General features: G+C 46.2%; 1 long non-coding RNA gene across 2 annotated transcripts in view; it reads right to left on the minus strand.

Moving 5' to 3' along the window:
* Nucleotides 1-26625, minus strand: part of LOC121100283 — a 148496-nt gene that overhangs the window by 97310 nt on the left and 24561 nt on the right. For both annotated transcript variants that reach the window (XR_005832043.1, XR_005832044.1), the window contains exons 2-4: nucleotides 26168-26324; nucleotides 17468-17653; nucleotides 13896-13994 (exon numbers count right to left, since the gene is read on the minus strand). This is a non-coding gene — a long non-coding RNA (uncharacterized LOC121100283). The remainder of the gene's footprint in view (nucleotides 1-13895; nucleotides 13995-17467; nucleotides 17654-26167; nucleotides 26325-26625) is intronic.

Here is a 26625-nt window from a genome sequence, read left to right on the forward strand (position 1 = left end):
TCCTATCTTGAAGCCTTTGAGCCTCTGTCTATGAGGTCACCAGATGGCCCACTAATGTGTGATCCCTCCCAGAGGGGAAGATAGTGTGTGTAAATGTTAAAAAATTATAGGAAAGGGGCGCCTGGGTTGCTTCGTCAGTTAAGCATCCCACTCTTGATTTCTGCTCAGGTCATGATCTCGAGGTTGTGGAATCCAGCCCCACGTCAGGCTCCATGCTGGGCGTAGAGCCTGCTTAAGATTCTCTCTCTCCCTCTCCCCCAGCCCCTCCCCACCCCAACTTGCACACGACCTAAAAAATTCTAGGAAAAATTCTAATGTCAACTTTATAAAGTAGCTCAGTTACAATATGCAGCACCCCGTGACACACTTGTTCATGTATTCATTCACTCTTGCAACTAATATGACCTTCTTACTGGTGTCAGGCTAGCGAGTGGGGAACAGCCTGTCGGGAAGCAGGCCTGGAGGCTGAGCTGACGATCCAAAAGGAGCTGATGGTGCTTGCCTAAGGGTGGTGGCAGTGGAGACGTTGACGGAAGAATAGAATGAAGAATTCTTTAGAAGTTGGAATCCGTATGACTTACTGGAAAGCAGGACGTTGGGGAAAAGGTGGTGTCTTTCCTCAGGTCCTCAAAAAGCAAGGCCTGAGACCAGAGTGAAGATCAAAACAATATATTTGGTAGATGCAAGCCCGAGAGAGTGAGAATGAAGAAAAGTGAAGCGAGCAAGGACAGCTGTGCCAGAACCAGTGAGCTGCGGGGCCGCCCTGGCTCCTGGTTCGTGACAAGATGCAGAAAGCGACAGCAGCTTTCTTAGTGCGCGTGTGTATTCAGCACACAAGACTCCTCAAAAGGGCTGCAAAGAACAAACAGAGCCTGAAGCAATCCACAAAGGAGAGAACGGATAACTCTCACAGGTTATCTTCTATCTTTCATTGCTTTTGAGAGATGTCCATATGGCAATGTCCGACAGGCAGCTGAATGTAGCCGGAGTCTAGAGCTCAAGAGAAAGCCAGGGTATAGAAGGCTGGGTAAGCAGCGTGCGCCGGGATATGCCACCCAGAAACCCCCTCTAGGAATGAAGCACTCACTCTCCCAGCTGCCAGGACTGTTGCCTGCTGGCGGCCCATGGCCAGATCCTTCTCCAAGAATAACCCTTTATCAAAGGAAGCTGCCTTGCCCAAGGGATACACCTGCCGTGTGCGTCCAATGACACAGTGATGTGGGGTTACAGAGGCCTGTCCCCTTTGCCTCAGTTCAGGTCATCTCTGAAAGGCCATGCCAGCTCCAGAGTTCCCTAGAATTGAATGGTGCCCCTGTTGTATCCACATTGCCAATCCCACTCCCAGGGTAGTTTCTAGAGCACCCACCCCATATACCACCTGCATGCACATCTCTGGGTCAGAGTCTCCCAGACAACCTGACCCAAGATGAAGTGGAACCTGAGGAAGTGAGAATTCTAGGTGGACAATTCTTTCAAGAAATTTATCGGGCGCATGGGTGGCTCAGTTGGTTAAGCATCTGCCTTTGGCTCAGGTCAGGATCCCAGAGTCCTGGGATCAAGCCCCACATCTGGCTCCCCGCTCAGCAGGAAGCCTGCTTCTCCCTCTCCCTCTGCCTGTTATTCCACCTGTTTGTGCTCTCTCTCTCTCTCGCTCTCTCTCTCTCGGTCAAATAAATAAATAAAGTCTTTTAAAAAAAGAAGCAGCAGCTTATCTGTGACTAGGAAGGAAGATTCCTGCAGAGAGGTACTTTCAAAGGAAGACTTTTTTTTTTAATTGGAAAACACTAAGCATTTTTATCTGCTGATGGCAAAGAGCCAGTTGAGAGAGAAGAAGGGAAGAGTCTGCATAGAAAAAGGACCCTGAGAAGAGACAGGGTCCAAAATGACAGGTTTTAGAAGGATTGCCTCCGAGAAGAGGGAAGACATTCCCTCTGAAGAGAATGAGGGAGAAGGAGAGGATGAGTATGGATGTAGGAGAATTCATTTTCACTGTAAGGAAGGTTAGATCATCTGCTGAGAGGAAGACGAACTCAGGGAAAGTCGGAAGCCTGAAGACAGTGGAGAACATCAGAAATAGGCACTGAGGCAGTGGCAGGAAAGTTGCCAGGCAGAAATGCCGCGTACTGGCTGAGCAGTGATGAGGGCTGCTTGAGAGTGAGGTCACCAGGAATTTATAGTGGCAATCATCACAGCACTCAACATGGTATGTTATAATTATTCACAGGCCTCTCTCCGCACATATGCCTGACAGGCTGCAGCACCCACTAAATGCTGAAGGAATGAATGGACCCAGTTTAAATGAGCCCTCCAGTCAAAGGGCCTCATCTCCCCCGCCAACACAGTATCATCAGCTAAAACCATATGACAGCTATCCTGGGTCTCTCGCTCTCTGATACCTTTAGTCTCGAGAAACGTTGATGTGGAAAATACGCTTTTGTACAAGTTTATCATATGTTCTATATGTATGCTTGGTAATGCATGTGTGCATTAGACGTTTTCCCAAAGATCACTGGGTAGGACAGGGCAGAGCTCAGGCTAACCCAGGTCACCTGACTCTCTTTCCATATACTGCGCTATGAGATACGCAGTGTGAAACTGCCCATGAGTTCCAGATGATTCGGTAGGCCTTCAATATTTCCTTCCTTCCTTCTTCCCTCCCACCCTCCCTCCTTCCCTTCCTTCATTTCTTCCCTCCCTCCCTCCCACCCTCCTTCCTGACCCCCCCTCCATCTTCCCTTCCTAAGCATGGTAGACCTCTTGGAATGTTTTCTGACCTCCCTACTAAGCTGTCCCCTAGCTTCATTATGTTCAACCCTCATTTGCACATGCTCTTGACACCTGGTGTTTGGTGGCAGAAATGGCTGATAAAATTCCACACTGATTAATTTCATGTTTAATCTAACTGATACTTCTGTAGCCTTTGCAAATAACCTTTTTGAACAAAAACTGCAACGGCTCATTCCAAACCCGATCAAAGAGGTATGCATGACTCACAGCCACTAAATAAACATTGATGCCTGATGGCAGTAATATGGCTATTTATATTCAGAGCCTGATTTAACCAGTGGCATTCCTGTAATAAGATAATAAGCATGAGCTGTTTACTAGAAAAAAAGGAGAGTCTGTGGTGCTGGTGTTCAATAAAATCTCTTAACAGGCAAATGAGTCTCTGAAATTGGTTGGCAAATACATCCAGAATGAGATGTGCTAATTAGTTGCTGTTACTGATTTTCTAAAATAAAGAGTTTAAACTTAAATTAGCCCTGAAATTTAGTACAATAAAAAATGCTGGATGTATGATATCACGTTGAAAATCTTATAGATTATGCTTAATATATGTCCAGCAATACAATTAAGAAAAAAAGAACTCTGCACCTAAATCATTAGAATGTAAACACAGACTAAGAAGAGGTTTTATATGTAGAGAATTATAAGCATAGATATTTGAATCTCAGGTTCGAGGTTTTTTCTATTCGGAGAACCTTTGTAGGTGACCCTCTTGGCTCTACTGGCAGAGATATCTATTACTATAAGCACTTTAATTTTTAAATAGAAAGAGCAAAGGAATGCAAGAATTATCCTAATAGCATTTGGATACCCTTTAAAAATAGATATCCTATTCAAAATCAAGATCACAGAGATTTGAGGTAAGCACAGAGGAGACAATGGTCTGGATTCAGAAATAAACGCTGAAAGCTTCAAGCTTTGAAGCCTCCCCAACACCTTCCAGCACTGTTTTTCCTCCCTTGAAGGAAGAGCTGCAGGAACCCGTGCATGCTTCCTTCTCCTCCTGCAATCACTCCAGGCAGCCCCTTCTAGGGGATGCTGAGGATGCATCTTCGAACCTCCATTTTCACTGTTTCCTTCACCAAGTTGGAGGGGACTTGCTTCTATCTGGACTTGCAACTTCAAATAGTGAAATGATCTCAGGAGGCAGCCAAATATTTTTTTTTTTAATCAAATATGGCATCTGAAAAGATGTAGCCAAGTAACGAGAAGATTTGGGTTGTGTCTCCACTGTTTTTGTTTTTTCCTTTTTCCAAAAACCAAATATGAATTCAAGCAATTGCTGTTTGCATTTAGCTGGTGGAGATAATGCTGGCTTTCCCAGAGCACATGGTCATTGTTTGAAAGCCAGCTAGATGAGCAGACAGGAGTGCTCGAGCCCAGAGTAGTCATGCTCCTAAAGCCAGCAATGAGTTAATTTATTCATTTGGGTCTTATTTATCTATAGTTAAACAGACAAAGGTTGATTATTTATTTGCTTTAATTAAGATGTTAGTCTTTATCAGAGTTACTTTAGTCACCAGGGGTAATCGATTATGTACATCTTTGTTTCCATTTCATAGCGGAGCCCTCAGCTCAGGTAGCAACGTTCCCAGCTTTTACTGAGAACTAGAATTATGGAGGACGGTGTCCTACAGGCTAACTAATAATTGAAATTACAAATAGAATTCTGAGTCATGAACACGTGGTCTTCACTATATTTTTCAATAGTATTAAAGTTCTCTTGAAACCAGCTCTGGCTAGCTTAAGACAAAAGGGAATTTACTCAAAAGGATATTCATAACCTTATAAGATGTAAGATTGAACAGCCACTCCTCAGACATCAAGAATCACACCAGCTCCAGAGACATGAAAACAAGAGTTTCTGGGCTCCTTCTTCTATTTTTGGAGCTCACCAACTAGCATCTCCTGGTTCCTTTGTCTCTTTTTTTAAGATTCCATATTTTTTTTAAATTTATTTATTAGAGAGAGAGACAGCCAGCGAGAGAGGGAACACAATCAGGGGGAGTGGGAGAGGAAGAAGCAGGCTCCCATCAGAGGAGCTTGATGTGGGGCTTGATCCCAGAATGCCGGATCACGCCCTGAGCCGAAGGCAGATGCTTAACAACTGAGCCACTCAGGCGCCCCTTAAGATTCCATATTCTTAGACAAGAAAATCTGGTGGGTCTAGCTTGACTCAAACAAATGACCTAAACAAATTAGTTATGACTAACAGAAGAGAGGGACAAGGTCACATGATACCCACACAGCCTGTGTGGAAGTCTCCAGAGACAGTAAGATGGCTGTCAGCTGGGCAGCAAACCCAACAGTGCTCTACCAGTGGCCCTCCAAGTACTGGTCCTCAGTGTGATGCCAACCCAAGGGGGATAAAGAGCATGCATCAAAATCTAAATCAACATACTGCTTACTTTATCAAGAACGTCTTTCTATTTAAAAAAAAGGTCAGCTGAACTTAAAGGGTATGCTTAGAGATATAGTTTGTTTACATTCTGGTTCATTAGCAGAGTTTGCTGGTAGACAACTGCCTGTGGACCACTCCTTGAGTAGAAGTCTCTTCTCTTCAGTCCTTGTCTGACTTTATGGGATGGTACCAGAGTAATCAAGAACATAGGCTTTGAAGGTGCCTGGGTTTTAGTTCTTGCTCTGCCTAATAGCCAAATGACCTGGGGTAAATAAATAGTCCTAGCCTCATTTTCCTAATCTACACCGGAGATAACAATACTACCAGATTTGTCAGGACTCTTTCAATTATAGGCAGCAGAAATTCAAATCATTACGTCAAACCAGTTGAAATTAATGATGTCCAATCTGAAAAAAAAAAAAGTGGCAATTTTATATGGTTCAAACCAATGGCTCAAGCAGAGAGAGATCTTATTGGTTTATGAAACTGGAAAGCATAATAGTGGAGTAGGTACCATATATATCTGAATCTAGGGCTCAAGTGGATGAAGAGAAACTTTGTCCTTGCCAGCAACAAGAATCGGACCATTTGGCATATAAAAACTCTAACTGTCCCTGCCTGGGTCATTCTCCCAACCCCCAGCCCAATCACTATCAAAAAAGACACAAAGTTCCAGGATGGGCCAAGCTTGGGTCATATACTTAGAAGCAGTCGAAGCGCTATGATTAACAGATTGGCAAGCCTGTCGGCTAAACCCTTTCTGTCTTATTTTGTCATAACCCTAATGCCTAGAACCTAATAGGTGCCCCCCAAATTAAGTAAATAAATGATAACGGAAGGGGTATTGTGTAGCCCCTCTAGTCTAAAGGGAGGGCAGACAAGAGCAATAAAATTCCATAATAAATGCCTACATTATATGGATGTTGTAAAGATTAGCTAAGAATGTGACACACATGGGACAGGGCCTGGCACATAATGGCACTTTGATCTACAGCATAGACCAGGTCAGGGGGGAAGCCCACATTTTCCACGTGTGACTTGCACGTAGGCACCCAGGTTTCTCAGTCAACTGAATGAGCTAATAAGTGAACTCATGAATAGACAATGAGAAATCTGGATCCTGTATCTTCCTGTGGAAAATGTTCTTCATCTTACTGCAATTTTGATTTTGTCTGAAGTTTTCCTCTGAATAACCAGACAGGAATCATACAAACAACAGGGCAAAAGCCAACAGGCTTTGAATTACAACTGGAGGCATTTTAGTTAAAGACCTACAGTAAGAAAACCTCCTAGAGTCTGGAAAACAAATCTTCTTCAGTGAAACTTCAAGAAAACAGGCTGGTTTTTATCACAATTCTTCCTGGTGGCAGAAAAGGGACCGGTGACTTTGAAGAGCCCTTGCCCAGCAACTGGCAACATTTGCAGGTCACATTCCAATCCAAGGGAGGGCAAGGGAAGGGGGACGGGAGCAGGAGATACAATCAGAGTGTTTGACTTGGCAGGTGTCCACAAGAGCTCATCTAGCCTAACCCCGGATCTTACTGAAGAGGGAACGGAGGCCTGGAGGAATGAAGGGGCTTGCCTGAGGGTCAAGGCGAGGCCCCTGGGAAGGGACAGAGCTGAGCCCAGATCCACGTCCACTATTCGTCCCCCGCACCACCCCACCCCGCAGGCAGGGGCGGCTCAGCGTGCACCAGTAGTGCCTCATCCCCCATGATCAGGTGGACAGGAAAGCAGGGAATGGCAATACTTCAGTGAGAAGTCAGTGAAGACCTCCATGTAGTAAAGGGGCAAAGGATGGGGATGAGCGTGCCCTGAGGAATCATCCGGCTCCCACTTTTGCTCACCAACCCCATGTATTACTAACCTACACCTTTCCACCTGCCACTTGAAGAGAAGCCAAAACATGAACAATATCTTTTTTTGAAATGACATGTGTCAAGCAATTTGAGCAAATAACAAATTCAGTTATTTTATCAACAGTTCGTTTTCTACAATAAAATTCAGGACAAATGTATCTGACAAAGGATATTGGAGCCTTTTCTGAACAGGAAAAATATACATTTAGGTGCCAAAATACTGACTTTGTGGGTTTAGGAGGAGAACACGCAGGTTTTCTGCAATTGGAACTAATCCGAAATCCAAGACATGTGCCCACTTAGAGGGTAGGGGTGTCACATTAGCGGTGGACCATCCGTTGCCCACCTGATAGCAGTTCTCGCCTCCCTCACTGCCAGAGCTCCCTTATTGTTAGGACTGACAGAATGCCCAGCTTCAGTTTATGACCAGTGAGATGTAAGTAAAAGACATCGAGGCTTTCTAGAAAGCCCCCTTTAAAGGGGCTGACTCAGATGGCAGGCCCCTTCTGTGCCTCTTTCTATATCTTTCAGATGCTGGGATCAAGTGGCTGGAGTTCTAGAAATCATACTATAAACATGGGATGAAGATTCGCCCTAGGGATTGTGGGACGGCGAGCTGCAAAGACCTTGGATCCCCAAAAAGCTCATGGCCCCGCCACACCAGCCCTACACTGCTCACTTCTGGACATCTTAGTAGATGAGACGAAAAGAACATTCCGTGTTGCTTAAATCAATTTTCAGACCGGCCAAGTACAGCTCCTGACTGGTATAAACACACCGCATGCTCTTGGCAAAGTTCAGTTCTTTAGCCCCTTCGTGCCTCAGTTTCTTCCTCTTTGAAATTGAGTAAGAGTATGAACCAGCTTTAAAGAACACATAATACAGTGATTTTAATATTCTGCTTACTGAAGCCCTAGAAAATTTCTGGAGGTAGTCCAAAGGAGTAAGGGGGTAAGTAGATGGGTATCGAATGCTCAATATTCAATCAGAACAATTCCTCTATTTGATTTTTATATTGAGTTTCCAAGTAAGATTTCATTTGGAGGGGGGGAAAAGAATTTAAAGGCCAAAAGAATTTGAAAATCACTGGCATGGAAAAACGTTTAGTCCTTTGTATTGAGAAGGACACGGGGCGTACCGCTGCTCGAGACTATTCTTTTCTAACATCGCCCATGGATCTGATGATGCCAGTTCCAAGCTTCTTGAGACCAATATCTCACACCTGTAGAGCAGCCTAAGGGAGCAGTGGGGGGCCACGGAGCGGTGCAGAATGCCCTGATGCGTGTAGGAATAAAATCGGTCACCCCCGACACCTTCAAGCTGCGCTCTAACCCTCTGAAGAATAACTAATGAGCCGGAGAGCCGTGCACAGCTGCACTCTGAGGTGGTACATAGACACTGGAGGAGTCTAGGGAGCTGTGTCCATAAAGAAGGCATTTTGTCACTCACTGGCTCTTGTTACCTCCCATAGCCCTGACCACCCTAACCCACACCCTTAGTGTACTTCTTTATTCAAGGGTTCAGTAGTCTTCCACATGGGAAAAAGTTCCCAACTGAGATTTTGGGAAGGGGAAAGGAAACCGGAACCGCAACAGGAACAGGGAAAGGGGAACGGGGAACAGGGAAGGGGAAGGGAAGGGGAAGGGGAGGGGAGGCAGGGAGTTTCACACAACTGACTTCTAATCACACTATCTCTTAGCAGAACATCTTACCTGGGCCTTGGAGAAAGAGCTAAACTACGAAGATCTTGGGATCTTGGAAATCAGAATCCGTCTGGCTGAACCCCTCATCCATCCACAGAAATCACTTCAAACCCCCAAACATGATACACACAAGGCTCGTTGGTTATAGAAGGCTCCTCTGCACACCATGCCACCTCAAATAATAAGCAGCAGCGGAGGGCTGAGGACCGGCACCCGCTCCACCAGAGGTCCTGGAGCCGTCCCAGCCCCTGACTCCAAATTCTCCTTCCCAACCGACTTGATTTCAACTTTGACTTGCCAATCAAGCTGCAGCTTATCCTACTCAAGTCCTTGGCTCTGTTTCTCTGAACATGATCATTGCCCGTCTGTTCCTCTCACTTTGTTGGGGTCATGTCCCATTGCTGAGCCCCCAGGCTCATGAGCCCTGTCCTTAATTAATGCTTGCTCACTCTGCACACTATCTCCAGGCTACATATGCACCCATTCAGACCACTCCCAGCTGCCAAAATCTAGACTCTTCTGGAAATAGTTAAGCTCTGTCTGCCTTTCTTTCTTTCTCATCTTCTCAAACATCTCCAAACAAGCACACCTCATTCAAACAGGTCATTAAAATAGCAGATATCCTATCGCATTGCATCGTACCTCTCTCTTTTCCACTCCAACTCCACCTTTGCAAATGCATCCTTCTGAGTAGGTTTTTGACTGATGATGAGGGAAATAAAAGAGGAAAGATGACATTAAAGTTAAAGAGAAGAATTTGCAGAGTAATTAAGAAGAGTAGACGGAAGGTCTGTTTCCTATCAGACTCACTGAGGCAGATGGGATGCTCAACTTTGTCTCTTGGCCCTCTGCATCTATTTCTGCCTCTTTTCTATACTCCTCCCTGGATCACAGGGGTTGGAAGACTTAAAACCCTATCTTCCTGACTCCTTCTCCACTAGGATTTTAGATATGATTTACCTTCTGCCATTCAAATGCACTCACATGCTGTCTGGCATACGGAAGGGAGGCGGGAGCTCACTCTTTCTGGGACAGCAGCGGCTAATGAACATGTTCCCACAAACATAAGCTTTCACAGCAGCCAGACTCCATGTTACACTCTCTAATGACCAGCCTCGAGGGTAATGGGCAGGTGTCATGCTGCCGGCAATTTCCCGACCTCCGGGTAATAGCAGAGTAGATGGAAGAGAGAAAGAAGACTTACTAGATTCAGTAAAGTGGATCAAGCCACATGCCCTTGGCTGGAAAAGCTCCAGCTACTTAACTTCTCTTCTCCCCCCACCCCTCAGGGTCAAATAACTGAGACACTATTCCTTATAAATGAACTTTAAAATAGGTAGTATTAGAATAACTGCTAGTCACAGATACAAGTCTGGTTCAATGTTCAAAAACCAATCCATGTAGTCACCCACATTAATAAAGAGAAAAAATCCCTTGTGACCGTATCAACTGATGCAGAATAAACATTTGATAAAAATTCAACACCTACTCATGATTTAAAAAACTCTCAGAAAAGTAGGAATAGCAGGAAACTTCCTCGATTTGATAAAGAACATCAGCAAAAAACCTATAGCTAACAAATTGTAAAAGACTGAATGTTCTTCCCCTAAGATTGTGCACAAGTGGGGGCACCTGGGTGGCTCAGTCTGTTAAGTGTCTGCCTTCGGCTCAGGTCATGATCCCAGGGTCTGGGGATCAAGCCCCACGTCAGGCTCCCTGCTCAGCGGGGAGCCTGCTTCTCCCTTTCCCTCTGCCATTCCCCCCTCTTGTGCTGACTCTATCTCTGTCAAATAAATAAATAAAATCTTTAAAAAAAAAAAAAAAGATCAGGTACAAGGTAAAGAGGTCTGAAAAGTTGTCTGCTCTCACCACTGCTATTCCTGTGATCTAGCCAGCTCAATAAGGCAAGAAAAGAAAATAGAGGAATACAGATAAGAAAGTAAGAACTAAAAATGCCCTTATTTGCAGATGCCATCATAGTCTACATAGAAATCCCCAGGAATCTGAAAAAAACGTTCCCCAAACTAGTAAGTTCAGCCAGATCACAGATACAAGATCAACACACAAAAATCAATTGTAACCATAGAAAAATTAATTGCATTTCTATAGTCTTACACTGAATATGTGGACACAAATTAAAAATACAATACCATTTATAACCACTCAAAAAAAAATATAGCAATGGAGTGACTGCTGCTCACAGGTCTCCTGGCTGCTAGAGAGCCCCATTCTGAGATAAGACACCTCTCCACCCTGACTCTAGTAAAGAGGTCAGGAAACCCTGAGTAAGAGTGGAGGTACTAATTTCGGGCAGTTAATTACATTCTTTCAGCATCCATCTCCCTGAAGTTTTCACTGGGCAAATCCTTCAGGAGGACATCCCCATTAGCTATTCATTTTTCTTTCTCACTGACTGGAGAATGAAGTGACTGTTGGCTGTGTCACACAACTCGTTGAAATTCACCCCTGGGTGAAGTGATCCTCAAATAATTACCAAATGTAGTTCAGGTAACTGAATTAGTGAATTACATTGGCTCCTTTGAGATGAAAGGCTCTTTAGGAATGTGAAATACTTTGGTTCTTTGTTATTAATAACCTGAACGATGAAAGAACCCAAAGTAGTATTCAATATGCTCCAGGAATGGGATGACTAAAATTAAAGGATGCAATTGATTTTCATTTTCCATACTTTTCATTTTCTATCCTTTTCATTTCAGTAGTCGGGACTGAATATGACAAGTCATCAAATCCCCTCCGATGTTAATAAAGCATCAACTATAGAAAAATTCAGCCAAAGTGTGGCGAGTAGGTGGGTCCCCTTTCCACGGTTTATTATCATTTCCTCTCACCCACCCTGTTACAGTACTTGACGGGTGAAAACCTCCTACTTTGACTTGCTTTCATTTTCTTCTGACTCAGTCTAATTTTCTAAAACTAAGTGTCTCAACTACTCACCCACCCTTCAGACAAACAATTGTACCCATCACTTGTACCCAGCAGAGGAAAGTAGGATGCCCTTAACAGCTTAGTGCTCTGCCCTGGGTATGAAGAAGGCAGAAGCATAGAGGTGAATCCCCAGCAGAGAGCTTGACCTTGGGGGCAGGAGGAATGAGAAGCGGTAGGGAGGGGACTTAGGGCTGGCAAATCAAACCCCAGCCTATCTGAGGTTGGTAGAGAGCTGAAGAAGGTGGAGATGCTGGGTATGGGTGTCCTGCGTTTATTAAATTAGATTTACAGTTCCTCATTTTTAGTTTTCATTTTGAAAGCATTAAGAGTTTGTCTCTCTCTCCTCCTTGCTTTTCAAATACCTTTTTAAGTGTAATTTATTTGTTTAGAATTGGAATAGGTAATCTATTCACATAGTTCATAAGTCAAAGGCATACATTTTTACACGGTGAGACCTCCCTCCCCCGCATACTCCAGCCCTCCAGTTCCCCTCTACAGGCATCAGTGTCACTGATTTCCTACGTTTCCTTGCAGAAATATATAAGTAAATTTGTGCAAGGCACCTCTCACCATCTTTTTTTTTTTTTTTAAGATTGATTGATTTGGGGGGGAGGGGGACAGGAGAGAGAATCTCAAGCAGACTCCATGCTGAGCATGGAGCCCAATGCCAGGCTCGATCCCATGACCCCATCAGGACCCCAGTGGAAATCAAGACTCTTCCAACCAACTTCACCACCCAGACACCCCACCTCTCACCAGCCTTTATTTCTACAAATAGTAATCCACCATTCTGTTCCATTCCTTACTTTTTTTACTTAATATATACCAGAGTTCTCTCCACACCAGTACACAAAGAGCTCCTCAGTCTTTCTCCATGATGAGTAATAATCCATTATATTAACACAGTATCATTTGTCTAAGCAGTCTCTGGTTAGTGATCACTTCCATTATTTCTAATTTTTCAATACTACAAACAATGCTGCAATGAATAACCTTGTTCAACAAGTGATTTCCACATCTAGGAGTATGTTGTAATTCAATAGAGTTGCTACTAATAGAATTTTATAAATAATTCCTGTAAGTAAAATCACTGGATCAAAGATTATATATATTTGTAATTTTGATAGATAACTGCCAAATTGCCAATCCATGTCACCTAACACAATATCCTTTACCCACTTTTGTATTGCGTTGTTGGTCTTTTTCTTACTGATATGGAGCAATGAATTGCAAATATGTTTCCCAATTTGTCCAATGACTTTTGACTCCCCTTATGGTTGTTTTTGCATGTACGTTATTAAAAATATGGTTGAATCTTTCAATATTTTATTTTATAACTGCTATAATTTGTGTCATATTTTAAAAGGTTTTCTTTGGTCATAAATTACAAAAAGAAAATAGTCCATACGTCTTTTCATATTTTTATGGTTTCACATTTTTATATTTAAAATCTTTGGCCCATTTCGAATTCCTTTGGTAAAGTGTGAGGTATGGCTCCAATTTTATTTATGCATTCGTTGTGATAGCTGGCTACCATGTTGTCCAAACACCGTTGATAAAACATCTAGTTTTCCCCACTGATTTGAAATGAGACCTTTATCATATGCTAAATCCCTGTATGTTTTGGGTTCTACTTCTTGACATGGATTCTGTCATTTCTCTGTTTATGAGCCAGTGGTACCCTGTTTTAATGTTTTAGGAACTTAAATAAAATTAATTGTACACAGTTTTTAAAGCTTTACTTATATATCTCCCCAAAGCAACAAGGTTTCTTCTCTGCATCTTATTATTTTGTTTACTTTCCCTCAGATAGCTCATGACCAATTTTTTCTTAATCTTCCAGAAAAAGAAATTTTGGCATAGGCAAATAAATGAAATAACCTTGGGCCTATAAGGAGAAGACCACGGGAATATCATATTTTACTTTTCCAAATCCCAGTGCAAGACAGGGTCTCGGGAAACATGCTCTTTTGTTTCTAAGGCCATCACTTTAAAACCGAGTTATATTTGATGAATATTTATTATACGGCAAGTTGTTTCAGTTAGGATGCTTTTGGCTTCAAGTCATAAAAACAGATTCAAGCATCTTTAAACAATAAGGAAATGCATCCATCGCGATAACTGTAATTCTTAAGGGACGGAGGGTTGGGTAGGCAGTTTCAGTGGCCCAGCCATGTGATCACAGATCCAGGGTCTTACCATCTTTCTGCTCGGCCGTCCTCGGGCATCTTCTCCATCTCAAGCTGATGGCAAGATGGCTTCAGTAATGCCAGCTCTCCCCTCCGACATGACAACACCCTGAGAAAGAAGAGACAACATCTCTTTTGTTCTCTTAGGAGCAAGAAAACATTTCTCAGAAGTCTCCCATGTCTCGCTGGCCAGAATTGGGTGTAATGCCCATTCCCAAATCAACCTCTGGCCACAGGAATGTGATTACCTGCAGTCCAATCAGACCCACCCAATGAGGCCCGGGAAGGGTGAGTTTCCTCTGAGGCCACGGCCGCTTGGAAGAACGCACATACCTGCACAAAACCTGGGTTCAAGTAGTAATGGAAGTGGATAATGGATGCTGTTAACGAGTGCCCCATTTCCCTCCCTTTCTCTCTCCTGGCTGCATCCCTTTGCCAGACACCCAACAGTGTTCTCCCTCAGACATACTCACTGTTTGAATGGTAATGTATTAACCGCAAACTCATGTATTCGGTGAACATTTATTGAACTCATACTAAATACCCAGTTCTGTGTGAGGAGCTGAGGACCGGGAAAAGGAAAGACAGGGGTCCTGATCTCAATGATGTCATGGAAGAGGCAGAAAATTTAGGAATTCCGTAGTACCATGATAAATGCTATGTCCCCAATTTAAGGGTGCTGTGGGGGTTCTAAAGACTGAGGAACATCATGGGGGAAGGGTAGAACAAACAGGGAATATTCCAGCTGAGCTTTAACAGATAAGCAGGTGATGGAGGAAGAAGAGCACGCGGGCAGGGCAAACAGCCGTACAAAGGACAGAGAGGACACTGGTGTGGCGATGAAATTGTCAAGCTCTTGAATTCGGGGCTCAAGTGCTGCTCTACCCAGGACATGAAGGTACCTGGGCGGAAGCTTTGGGCCTGGTTAGCAACCTCCATTTGCACTATTTAAGAGACGTCGCCAGTGGATACCATCCCTAAGAAGTTCTGGCAGCAATTCAAGCTAATTGTAGCAAGCACAAATGGCAGATTATTAATTAACCTTCTAAGATCACAGACCACGTCTCTGAGACCACTAAATCTTTTCTCTCACTTCACAAGCAAGCTCTCGGCAAGAAGATAGCCACACGAACAGTCTCCTCACCTCCATTCACTCCTCAACCCCAACCCCCTGACGGTGAACAATATGGTGGTTTCTCCTGCTAAGGTCACCAGTGGCCTCAATAACTACAAGACACCACAGAGAATAAAACCACCACCACCAACAACAACAACACTCTTTCACATTCTACCTTCTCACCATACTGACCTATGTATAATTCACTAATTCCCTTAACACCTTTAGAGACCCCAGGCAGTGGAAGTATGATTTCTTTCTCCCATTTCAATATGAAATTAGAATTCAAAACAATCCTAAATCATATTTTTTCCACAAGGACTTCATTTCTTTTTTGAAATACCAAATTCTTTCAAAAACAAAATCAATCTCTTTGGCTCTCAGTACCCCTATTTGTTCCTATTTAAGCACATGGGTGGTCCACCAGGGGGGTAATCCAGCAATAAACACATTAGTGTCTTCTTTGTACTGTTCCCCCAAGAGATATATCCATCCAGAACCTCAGAATATAACCTTATTTGGCCTTTGCAGATTTAATTAAGGTAAAGGTCTTTAGATGAGATCAACCTGGATTAGGGTGAACCTTAAATCCCTTATTCTTATAAGAGACAGAAACAGAACTGTAGAGACCGTGGAATAGCATGTGAAGACAAAGGCAGAGATGGAAGCAATGTATCTAGAAGCAGAGGAATGCCAACGATTACTGACAGCCACCGGAAGGTAGGAGAGAAGCATGGACCAGATTCTCCGCCAGAGCCTCCAGCAGACACCATCGCTGCCGACACCTTGATTTCAGACTTGTAGCCTCCAGAACTGTGAAAGAATACATTTCTGTTCTTTTAAGCCACCCAGTTTGTGGTAATTTGTGACATCAAGGGCAAGGCATTATTGCAACCCATTCTCATGCTTGCAGAGTCACACACGCATACACACACACACACACAGTATATACACACATATTGCCCACACTTGTCCGGAGGGATCAATGGCCCAATTACCCAGCATCCAGTCCCTAAGCCCATTTCCACACTGGCTGGGTTTCCCGAGAGCCAAAGCCCTGCCCAGTATTAATAGTATGCTCACTTTCTCCAACATTTACTCCCCCAGTTCACCAAGGAATGGCTAAAGGAGACTGGGGTCTCTGGAGTGGGGACACAGGGTAACTGCCAGGGTCCCCACTGCTGCTCCATCCCTGTAAATGAGTAGACCTTACGAATGAATGGGGCCACTGGGTAGTTTGACCAGCTATATGGGATAAAGTCAAAACATTTTGTTCTGGAGTCTGGGACATCCACAGGAAAGGCCTGAGGTTGAGGCAAACCAGAACATGGGACCTCTCCTCCCTGGCAAGTCACCCTTCCATACTGCTCACCCCACACCCACCTCCACCACCAACCCTCACCCCTTTCCCAGCTCTCCCCTCGCCCTGGTGAAAGCTCCCAGCCAGCCCAGGCCTCGAGCCACCCACTCCAGCTTACTCCCCATTCACTCGCTCACTCATTCAACAAACCTCCACAGGCACCTACTGTGTGCCAGTCATCGTGCCAGGCCCTGGAGACCCAGGGAGGCCAGACCCAGGCTGCTTGCCAGGCCCCGTCGCTCCTCTCATTCCAGGCACGCTGCGCACAAGGCCCTCTCTTCAGAGAACCATGGCTTCGCCGTTTCTTCTCTCAGAGGCCTCACCCTGGTGCAGGAGCAGTGGCTCAGAAAATCTGTCCTTTCACTTGCATTATAGGATTTTTTTTTTTTTTTAAAGCAGCAGCAGCAGCGGGGGCAGCAGCCTTACCTTCCAAGGAGCCCGTGGCTTAGGCTAATATTTACATGTATTTGCATTTCCTTTGTACACAAGGATGGGGAAAGGGTGGGGAAGGGAGTTCTGCCAAGGAATGAAAATTTGCCCTGAGCCAATCCTCAAAGTGCAACGGCAGCTGCCAATTGAAAATCAAGAAGCAACTTGTTTAGCTACCATTCGGGTAATTTCTAACGCTCCCACCCTGGCTCCCCTCCCCCAGCAGACTCCCGTCTCCCTCGCTGGCCCGTGCCTGTGGTCGTGTCAGGTGCGGGCGAGCTGTACTTTGCCTCAGTCTCACAGACACTGGAAATCGTCTTTCTCCTCTCATTCCTCGGGTTTGGGTCATTTTCAGAGAGCTCTGTGGGCACCCTCTGCTGGCGGACTGAGAACTTTACCTGCAGAAATCGCAGTTGACCAGAACGGCTTTCCTGAGCAGCCAGGCTCTGCTGGTGGACGTCGCCAATTGGCAGCCTGTCTGCTGTACCTTGGGCCACCTCTTTCATCCGCGATATGGGAGATGGAGACGGGGACAATAGCTCCGGCCTCTCAGGAGGCAAGGTACTTTATGGAAAGGGAGAGTGAAGAAACGGCCTGATTTGTGGGTTGCTGCTTTTCCAGGTCGGCCCGGGTGAGGAGCAGAGGGGCAGCCGATCTTTGGGCTCTCAGGACTCACCTCACTGTATCTCAGGGGCAGGCCAGGCTCCTGGAATATAGTCCTCTTCCCAGAATTCCTGCCGCTCTGCCAGTCCAAGGGGCAACCATTCCTGAGAATCCACCAGAGCTTCAGGGAAGGACTGGGGCGGGAGGGAGGAGTCGAGGCAGGAAGAACCGTCCACCTAAGGATGACCAGCCCTCAGGCCTTAAAATCAGAGGATCTAATGAGCATTGCTGTTCTGTCAACACAATAAATACCATCACCTGATAGTCCTTAGCTCTTTCTCCAAGGATCTCATTAGCCTCAGGATACTTCCTCAAGTCAGTTAATGTTACCTTCATTTTGCAAAAAGAGGCCCCAAAAGGTTCACCACTAATGTGACTTCCCCCAGCCTGCCAGCGTGGGCCGTGACCACAGTTTCTCTCCTGCCCGGTGCTGCTCTGGAATATTTACCAGTAGCCCCTCTGTCTGTCAAAGCAAGCCACACGGGAACAGGCGAATCGTGCTGAGGCCTTTAAAAGGCAGGGTCTTCAGGAAGGCTATACTTGAGGCACAGGAGAGTAGCAATATCACGAGTGGGTTCCAGAAGCTGGAAAGAGAACCAGCTTGCTCCGATTTCAGACGCCTCGGTAGGAGGCCTAAGCCGTATCATTTACCCAGAAACAAAGAAGCATTGTCTACCGGGAGCAGTCTTCTTTATTGCAACTATTTTTCATTTGCTTTTTTTCCACAAGCAGGCCCCAGGGCAGAAGGGAAGCCCAGCTCCCCTGAGCCACCAGTCACCACCCAGCCAGGTCTCAGAACGCCGCTGGCGGCAGCCGTAGGGGGATAATGTCTTTGGTGGACAGACAGCCTAGAAGCTAAGGTAAGACTGGAACAGAGCAAAATACAAAGAGGCCAGTGTGACCACCACCTGAGGAAACAGCTCGACCACCCACCGAGACACCCATGCAGGGGCCGGGCCGTAGGTCCTGATAAATCTGAACTGAGCTCCTGGGGTTCTCCCTCTAGCTCGTGCTCCCAGCAGGACGCCCATATTAGTGCTGGACTACTACTGTGGGCCCCAAGCGTGCGGTCTCGTTGGGACGGGGCGGCCATCATGGTCATCACCGCTGAGGAAATGCTCGCTAAGTGCAGCTACCACCCACTGCAAACCCTTCACCTAGACTAACTCATTAGTCTTCATGACAGCCAAACAAAGGAGGTGCTGTTATTCCCCCCATAAACCAGGACACCACGCAGAGAAACTCAATAACTTGACCCACCTCATGCGTACCGTCAGTGGTGGAGTCAGGATGCACATCTGGCCGTCTGGCTCCAGAGCCTGTGCTCTTAAACCACCTCATTCTGCTGTTTCCCTGAGTGTGGGGCACGAGCTCATTTATCCTTCACAGAAACTGCACATCATAGGCATCTACTAGCATCCCCATTTTACTGACACGAAAACTGAGTCATTGAGGAGTTAAACAGGGTTACACAGCTAGCAAGAGGCAGAGTCAAAATTTGAATCGAGGTAGCTAGCCTCCTGAACCCCAGCTCTAATCATCACATTCTACCACCTCCCTCTCAGCTAGAGGAATTCTCCAGAGCTTCCACTCACTTGGTTTTGCAAATTTCCTCTGAAGACATTGCTAGTGCCACGCTGGTTTGGGGGCTGGCCCTGAGGCCCAGGGAGTAGCCCTCCTCCCTCCTAAAGGCATATCTGAGAAGGCTCCTCCCTCTCTGCCCACTGCTCCAGAGACCGGGTCGTGGCCATCTGCCTCTGACTAGCAAGGTCTTATCAGTCTTGATCATGCCCAGGTCAGCCCTGCCTCTCTGGGGCTTCCAAGTCTAGGAAGGTAGCTCTCTCTTCCTTAGCCAGATGATTCCAATTTCTCTGGAATCTTATGGGACATAAAGGCAAATCCAGTTCTTCCACTGTTTCCCCAGGGCTCCCCTCAGGTGGCCATTTAGGAAATTAGGGAATGAGTTGCTCAGCCCCAGCCTTTTCCAGATTCTGAAGGGCCAACATTCATAGGGTGTCACCACAATTTAGAGCCTGAAGCCTTAGGCAAATTTTTCTCCTTTCTGGCTTATTGGTCATATACCTGGCTACCTTCCAAAACTGACACTGGTCTTTGTCTTTCAAGGTTTGTGTCCTGCAGGGTTGAGCAGTTGAGTTTTATCAAACGGGATTAACACCATGAAATCGACTTCAAATTGCCTGGTGCCTGTGCTGGATGACTTCCATCTGTCCGTCTCTCCATTCACGCTTCTCCCAGGGTACTGACCTAGAAGGACAGTATCGATAGATTCCTTGTCCTCTGGCTTTCCTTGGGTTCATCCACTGGAGGTCACTGGCAGTAAATAAGTAGGCAGGAGGAGAGAGAGGCCAGAGTGTTTGTCCCACCAGGTTCCCTTGAGTTATCTGAGTCTCTCTACTGAGGCCATGCATATATATTCCTGTATCCATTGGTAGGTAACAACCTACCTCAAACAGTAACCTAAAACAATTAACAATCACTTATTTTATTGATGAACCTATAATTTGGACAGGGCTTGGCACGGTGACTCAACTCTGTTCCATGTGGCGTAAGCTGGGGCAGCTTGACTGGGGCTAGAGAATCCACTCCCAAGATGGCTGGCAAGTTGGTGCTTGTTATCATTTGGGTGAGCCTAGTCAGGGCTGCTAGCAGAGACCTTGAGCTCTCCAGGTGGGCCTCTCCGTGGGGCTGTTAGACTTCCTCCCAGCAAAGTGAGTGGTCCAAGAGCACGGAAATGGAAGCTGCCAAGGCCTGGGCCTAGAAACTGGCACCACATCACTTCTGCCATGTTCTTGGTCAAAGCAGTCACAGAGGCCCCTCTGATTCAAGGGGAGAGAACACAGCCCCCAGTCCTGATGAAAGGAGTATCAAAGAATTTTAGACTTTGATTCCATTTAATCCACCACAGTTTATAAGTGGTCTCTCCTACAGCTACCTTTCCAGGGTCCAGTAACTGCTCTGTCCCCTTGCTCCGTCCGTCAGGCCAGGAGTGGAGCAGCTGGCTCCTTATTAGTGTTTGTCCCAAGGTACTATACTGTCCCTGGTTTGATTTGCCCATACCCTGATCACACATTTGAAACAGCCTCTTTATTAAACTCCCCCTCAAATATCCAGCTTGAGTGTATACAGGTATTTGCCTGGACCCCGGCAATATTTCTCTGCCAAGTCCCTACTTGACCCCACGGGAATGTTCCATGAGACCACCCTCCTCAAAACCTCTCCTCCCAACTCCCACCAGCCCCCAAACTCCCCACACTCCAATCTCCTTTCACCTTCGCCTATCACGTTCCTTCTGGCCTTTGGAAGACCTCAACTCAGTAAGAGCTGGCTAACTTAGCAAAACGATTCATGCTTCCATGCTGTGAGGGCACTCACGCTTCATGCCCTCCTCTCCTGGGAAAATGTCTATACTGTTATACTTCCTCAAGAGTCAGATCTTAACCAAAATTCTCGAATTCTATGTTCATAAACACAGAAATTTGTGAACCTCCAATTAGGCTAATAAAAAGGGATGTTATGGTCAAGCTAGCCTTTCAGATCGCCTCAAAGCACAGAGACAACCTCCAAATCTTCCTACTTTCCACCCCCCAACGTTTGCCTTGACCTTGAATCCCCATGAAGAGCCTGAAGATCTGTTTTACTTCTGTTTTGGCTGTTCCCTGATAACTCTCCTCCCTCCAACAGGGGACCTGTAGCTGTAAGTCCGGGGCCAGGGCAAAAGGGCATATTGACTGCCCCCATGCCTCATTTCATTCAAAGACAAGCATATCACGAACCAGTGAAGAGGAACAAAGGTTGTCTTCCTATGACACTGCAAAAAAAAAATAGCATTTTCTGGATTCTTATCTGGAACTCCAATAATTATGGTTTCTGTCATGTATTCAATCAGCAGAACCGAAAAAGGCAAAGCTAAACTATTTCCAAAGCACTTTCTTCCCCTCCAGTACTTCTAAAACTTTTCATTAATTCATTCACTGGAGAAATATTTATCTGAACACTTGCTGTACGTGGCAGGCAATGTACTAAGCATTGAGAATCAATGATGAGCAAAAGCAGACTGAGGAGGATACATCACTCAAAGAATTGCGCAAATATATGTGAAATAACAAATTGTGACGCCATTTTCCTTGTAGTATGAGTGTGTATAATAGGGAGACTGTCATCATCAGGGAGGTCAGGGGTAAAGAGCTGTCACCCTTGAGTCCCATTGATGCTCCCACCCTCTATCAGGCTCATCCCCGCCCTGGGATGACCACGGAACAGCTAAAATGTGCTAGGGACTTCCACCTACAGCAGCCCGGTCACTTGCCCAGTCCAAGCGTCCCACCTGGGAGGTATCTGGAGCCAGGGGCTACCACTCCCATTAATGGGAGGAGTCTGGAGTGGGTCTTAGTAGGAGCCTTCTTCTTAAGCACAGCGAACCTTGTGCCGTGGTGGCATGGCCAGGTCTCCTATGACACCTGCCTGCTGCCATGCCAAGCTGCCCAAGGAATGTCTACCAACAAGTCCCAGCCCCATGAACGAGGATGCCTCAAAGGCAATGTTGCTGGAGATGTCACTGGGGTATCTGGTTCAGCACCTTCGCCCACATTTCAAAGAGCTGGTTTTTATATCTTCCCTGAGTCCGTGTGCAGCAGGGTTCTAGGACCCTCTGTCTACCACTTATAAACTGTGGTGGATTATCCTGGTATTTACTTTCAGTTGCTTCTCCTCTTACAGCTGATCACGGCCGAAACTATACATCTAGACAGTACCCAAGGTTCTCTGGGCCCCACGTTCACTCTGTCTTCTAATGAGAGCCAAGTGCCAGCAGACAGCCCTCTGGGGACTTCTGTGCCCTCCTGGTACCTCCCACCAAGCTCTGCCCTCCCCGGCCCCTCCTTGCCTGTGTACACAACGCGTGTCTGCCTTGGCAGCTGCGTGCCCACACATGAGGATGAATGTTCCTCTTGGAGGACACCAGTCTGCGGAGGCGACAGACAGCAGCTGAGAGAAACTAAGTCAGAATTGGACTTCAATGCTGCCTCGACCTCTTACCAGCTAGGTGCGTTCGGGTAACATATGGAAACAGCCTCCGTTCCTTCACTGACAGAAAACTGAGATAATAATTTCCACGTCCCGAGAAGAAATAATGGCAACCCTAGTACAGTGCCAGGAACCCAGAAGGTGCTTGACAAATGCTAGTTTCCTCTCTGTTCTGACAAAGCCTCTCCGGCCAAAGATCCCTCAACTGAGTCTGTCCTCAGCTCATCTGCTCCTAAAGACTAAAGCGAAAGTGCAAATAATTGAAAACCACACTCGGGTTGCTGAAATAAAGCACTCTCCTGTTGAGGACTGCATCCCGAAGGCTTTGGAGGCAGGGAGGTCAGATCCCACATAGTCTGAAGGGTGGGGGAGGGGAGGTGTGCCGGGTCTAAGAGAGTCTCTCAGTCCTGAGGGAGCAAGTATGGACATTGGAAAGGTTTCAAATGAGTCAGCTCTAAAATTCTGCAATGACGGGACTCAGGTCAGTGACTCCCTGCCCAACCCCATTCTCTGAGGCAAGAGGAGGAATGACCACACGCAGACTCCATCCTCCCTGCGAAAGCGCCAGCTAGTGCCTCCCAGCTGCTCTGATCAGAAGAGCAGGGTCTGATGCGAAAGGGTCTGATGTCACCAACAAAGCCTCAAGTGGATCTGGGCGACCCCTCCAAGCTGAAGCAGGAGTTGAAGAGACTCCCCCCGCCTGGCTTGGAAAGAGGCCGGAGGAGGGAATCTCCGCCGGGGCTCAGCTCAGCTGGCAAGCCTCCCGAGTCTCTGAAAAAATGCACGTGGTTCTGGATGCCCAGAGGACAAGACTGCCTCTCCTTGGGTGACCTTGCTGGCAGCAGTGGCTTTGTTAGTGTGTGGACTTTCATCATATTCAAAAGATTCTACATTTGAAAAGAGTTAAGCTGGAGGAAGCTGGGGAAAAAAGAGTCAGAGAAGGCCTACTGGGGTAGCATAAGCCTTCAACCGAGTTGTCACCCCGGGGCCTGAGTGGGTAGTCCACAAAGAGGGCTTTTCTCTCCTACACACACTTTTCCAAAAGCAAGGGGTTACCGTAATAATAGCGATAATAACCCCATTTATTGAGAGTTGACCGTGTGCCCGGAACTCTACTGAGCGCCACTTTACATCTGGTGTTTAATTTAATCCTCACCAACACCCCATGAGGTATTCTCTGTTTCACAGACAAGGAAACTGAGTCTCAGAGATGACCCATCGCCAGGCTTGGGTCATAATCATTATTGAGTGGTAAAGCCACGATTCTCAATTTGTGGAGAGTAATAAAGAAAAGTGTGGCATCTGAGAATTAGAGTCTCTTCAGGATAAGGGCTTCCAAGTTTATACACTCGGAGGATCAGAAGGATCTCGAAGGCGTCCCCATGATTCACTCAGGCTTCTGTCTCCTCTCCACCAAGGGCAGGAGGAGTGGATGTCTGGGCCCTCAATGGGATATCACCTCTTCCCCGCGGTCATTCGCTATATGCTGTCAACTGTGTCGGGGAGGATGACGGTCCTTCCCTTCTTATCCCATCTACTTATTTAGGAAAGTCAGAGACGAGCGGGGCCAGCTTCTTTCCAGGCCTGTGACCTGTGAGTCACGCAGAGCCCCTTGCTTAAAAGGTCCCATGCTTGATTTACCGCTTTGCTGTTACTGCTAAAATTCTTAATAAATTTTCAACAAGGGACCCTGCCTTTACATTTTGCATTGAGCCCCACAAATTACATCGTTGGCCCTGGACATAGCTTCAGGCGTGGGGCAGGGAGAAACAGCCCATCAAACCACAGTTCGTGTCTTTTGCCTTATAGCCTCTTCTCATGAGCAGGGGGCTGCTGGTTAGAACACCACACATAGTGGAGCCCAAAGAGCATGCATAAGCCCCCTTGCGACAAATGCAGATGGAACGGTTACTTGAAATTTGGCACCGTAGAAGGAATTCATCGGTAAACGTGTTTTTCAAAAACTGAACTTCATAGCACTTAGTACCAACAGCTAAAACTGGCCACCATCAAGCCCAGGTTTTACCAGATTTGGTGAAAACCACAAAGAGCTTGCTACTTTTTCCTCATCCCAGCCGAGCTCGGAATGTTAAGTGCACAATCATAGCAATTATCACAATTTTGCTCAGATTTCCACAGCAATACAGAGGATCAGAAGGAAGAAAAGGAGCATTGTCTGCTGTCCAATTATCTGGAACATGTAGGAACAGGATCGTTAGTCCCGATGTCAAAAATCCTTGTGTTTATCATAACCTGTGCTTCAAGGCATGCTTTAATTTATGGTGTTAAGGAGCCAGATGCCCGAATAAAAAGACAGCAGGCCTTAATCATTTTCCTAGGACTGTGATCACCTAAAATAGCATCTGCTTTCACCTACAGACAAAAGTGACGGTTCCGGTAGAGAAACTGTGTTTGTGAAGAATTAGGCTCCTCCAAATGTTGATTTCATGGCACTTAAAAGTAGGTACTGGGGCACCTGGGTGGCTCAGCCGGTGGGACGTCTGACTCTTGGTTTCAGCTCAGGTCAGGATCTCATGGGTCATGGGGTCGAGCGCCGTGTGGGGCTCCGCGCTCAGTGGGGAGCCTGCTTGAAGATTCTCTCCCTCTGCCCCTCCCCTTATTTACTCTCTCTCCCTCTCTCTAAAATGAAAGAAGGAAGGAAGGAAGGAAGGAAGGAAGGAAGGAAGGAAGGAAGGAAGGACCAAACTAAATCAAAAGCAAGCAGAGTTTCCAAGTTTTTTTTTAAGAGAGGAGCAACTCTTTTGACATAGAGATCTATTTCCCCCTCCCTCCACACATATATACAATTTTACCACCTTAATTTAAAGGCTAGAGATTTTTTTTTTTCCCTGCTAGTTTTGGTGTTAGAATAGCTAACAACAGTGATGTCTATTCCAAGTCATCATTCATTCATTCATTCATTCATTCACAAGCCCAGGTCAAAACATGCAGGTACCCTGAAGAGGCTAAGAGTTTAGCCTCCCTGCTTCCAGTATTCTTTTCCTACTGGTTCAGTGTCTATTTAGTGGCGTTGGGGAGAGCTAATTCAATATTAATAAAAAACGAAAATGTTTCTGTTTGGAACCCGCATGTCAACTATCCACTCGTCCTCTTCTCGGAGTATTTTCAAAGCAAAACTCCGCTTGCAGAGGAGCACTGGTGAGCAACGTCATTACCGACATGTCTGAAATGGTGACGTGGAATGGCATTTACATTGCTCAGCAGACAGTATTTTGCTTAAAAACTCCCAATTCCTCATGTCTAGGACACCAATACATGTTCCAGGAAGACAGAAAGGCTCCTCCGGGGACAGAATATAAAGCTGCTCCTTCGTCTTCACCTTTTTATCATTACTCTTCCCAACCACCGCGCCCCGCCCCCCACTCATCTTTTTGTCTACAGAGAGCCTTCCACATATTAGTAGAATTAGTGGATCTTTGGTTAACCCAGCCGGTATGACGCAGCAAACTCTTCCAGTGCCTTTGTGAGCAGAGACTGGCAGCCCACCTCTCCTGTCTGGCGCATCTCCCCCATGCCCACCCCCACCTACACAGACACACACACCAGATCAAGACGACTCACCTTCGCAAAGAAAAGCAAACCCACATTCACCAGAAAAGCCAGACGCAGACTTAGTATCTTGTTGTAACTTGAAGGGGATGGTGCCCACCTGGTAGTTGCTCGAGCCTCTTCCACTGGGGGCTCATGTCCCTGGGGCCACTTTGAAGTTGCTTCTGTAAGCCAGCTGGGGGATCCTCTCTGACAGGTCGCCTTTATCTGGGATCCCTTCAGGAGAAGGGCCTTCCACTCACACAAGACCATGGACGCTGAAAACAGAAGACGGAGAGTTCGAGCCCAGTTGGGACTCTTTAAACATGGCAAAATAAGCCCCCCAGATGCCTGCAAAAGTGGGGGTGGAGAGGAGACTGATGTAGGAGACAGCTAAGGGAAACCCTCCTGTGAACAGACCCGTGGCAGGTAAACAGCAGAAGTTGTTAGAGTTCGCTATTACTCCCTCCTCCTTACCATTCCAGAGAGAAGGTTAGTTCTCTGGCTAGAACTGAGCAGTTCTGACTGGGAACCAACAGTGATGACTTAAAAAAATCACTAAGCAAGCCTCAGAAGGAA

This window comes from Ursus maritimus, unplaced genomic scaffold (assembly GCF_017311325.1).
Source record: "Ursus maritimus isolate PB19 unplaced genomic scaffold, ASM1731132v1 scaffold_36, whole genome shotgun sequence".
NCBI lineage: Eukaryota > Metazoa > Chordata > Mammalia > Carnivora > Ursidae > Ursus > Ursus maritimus.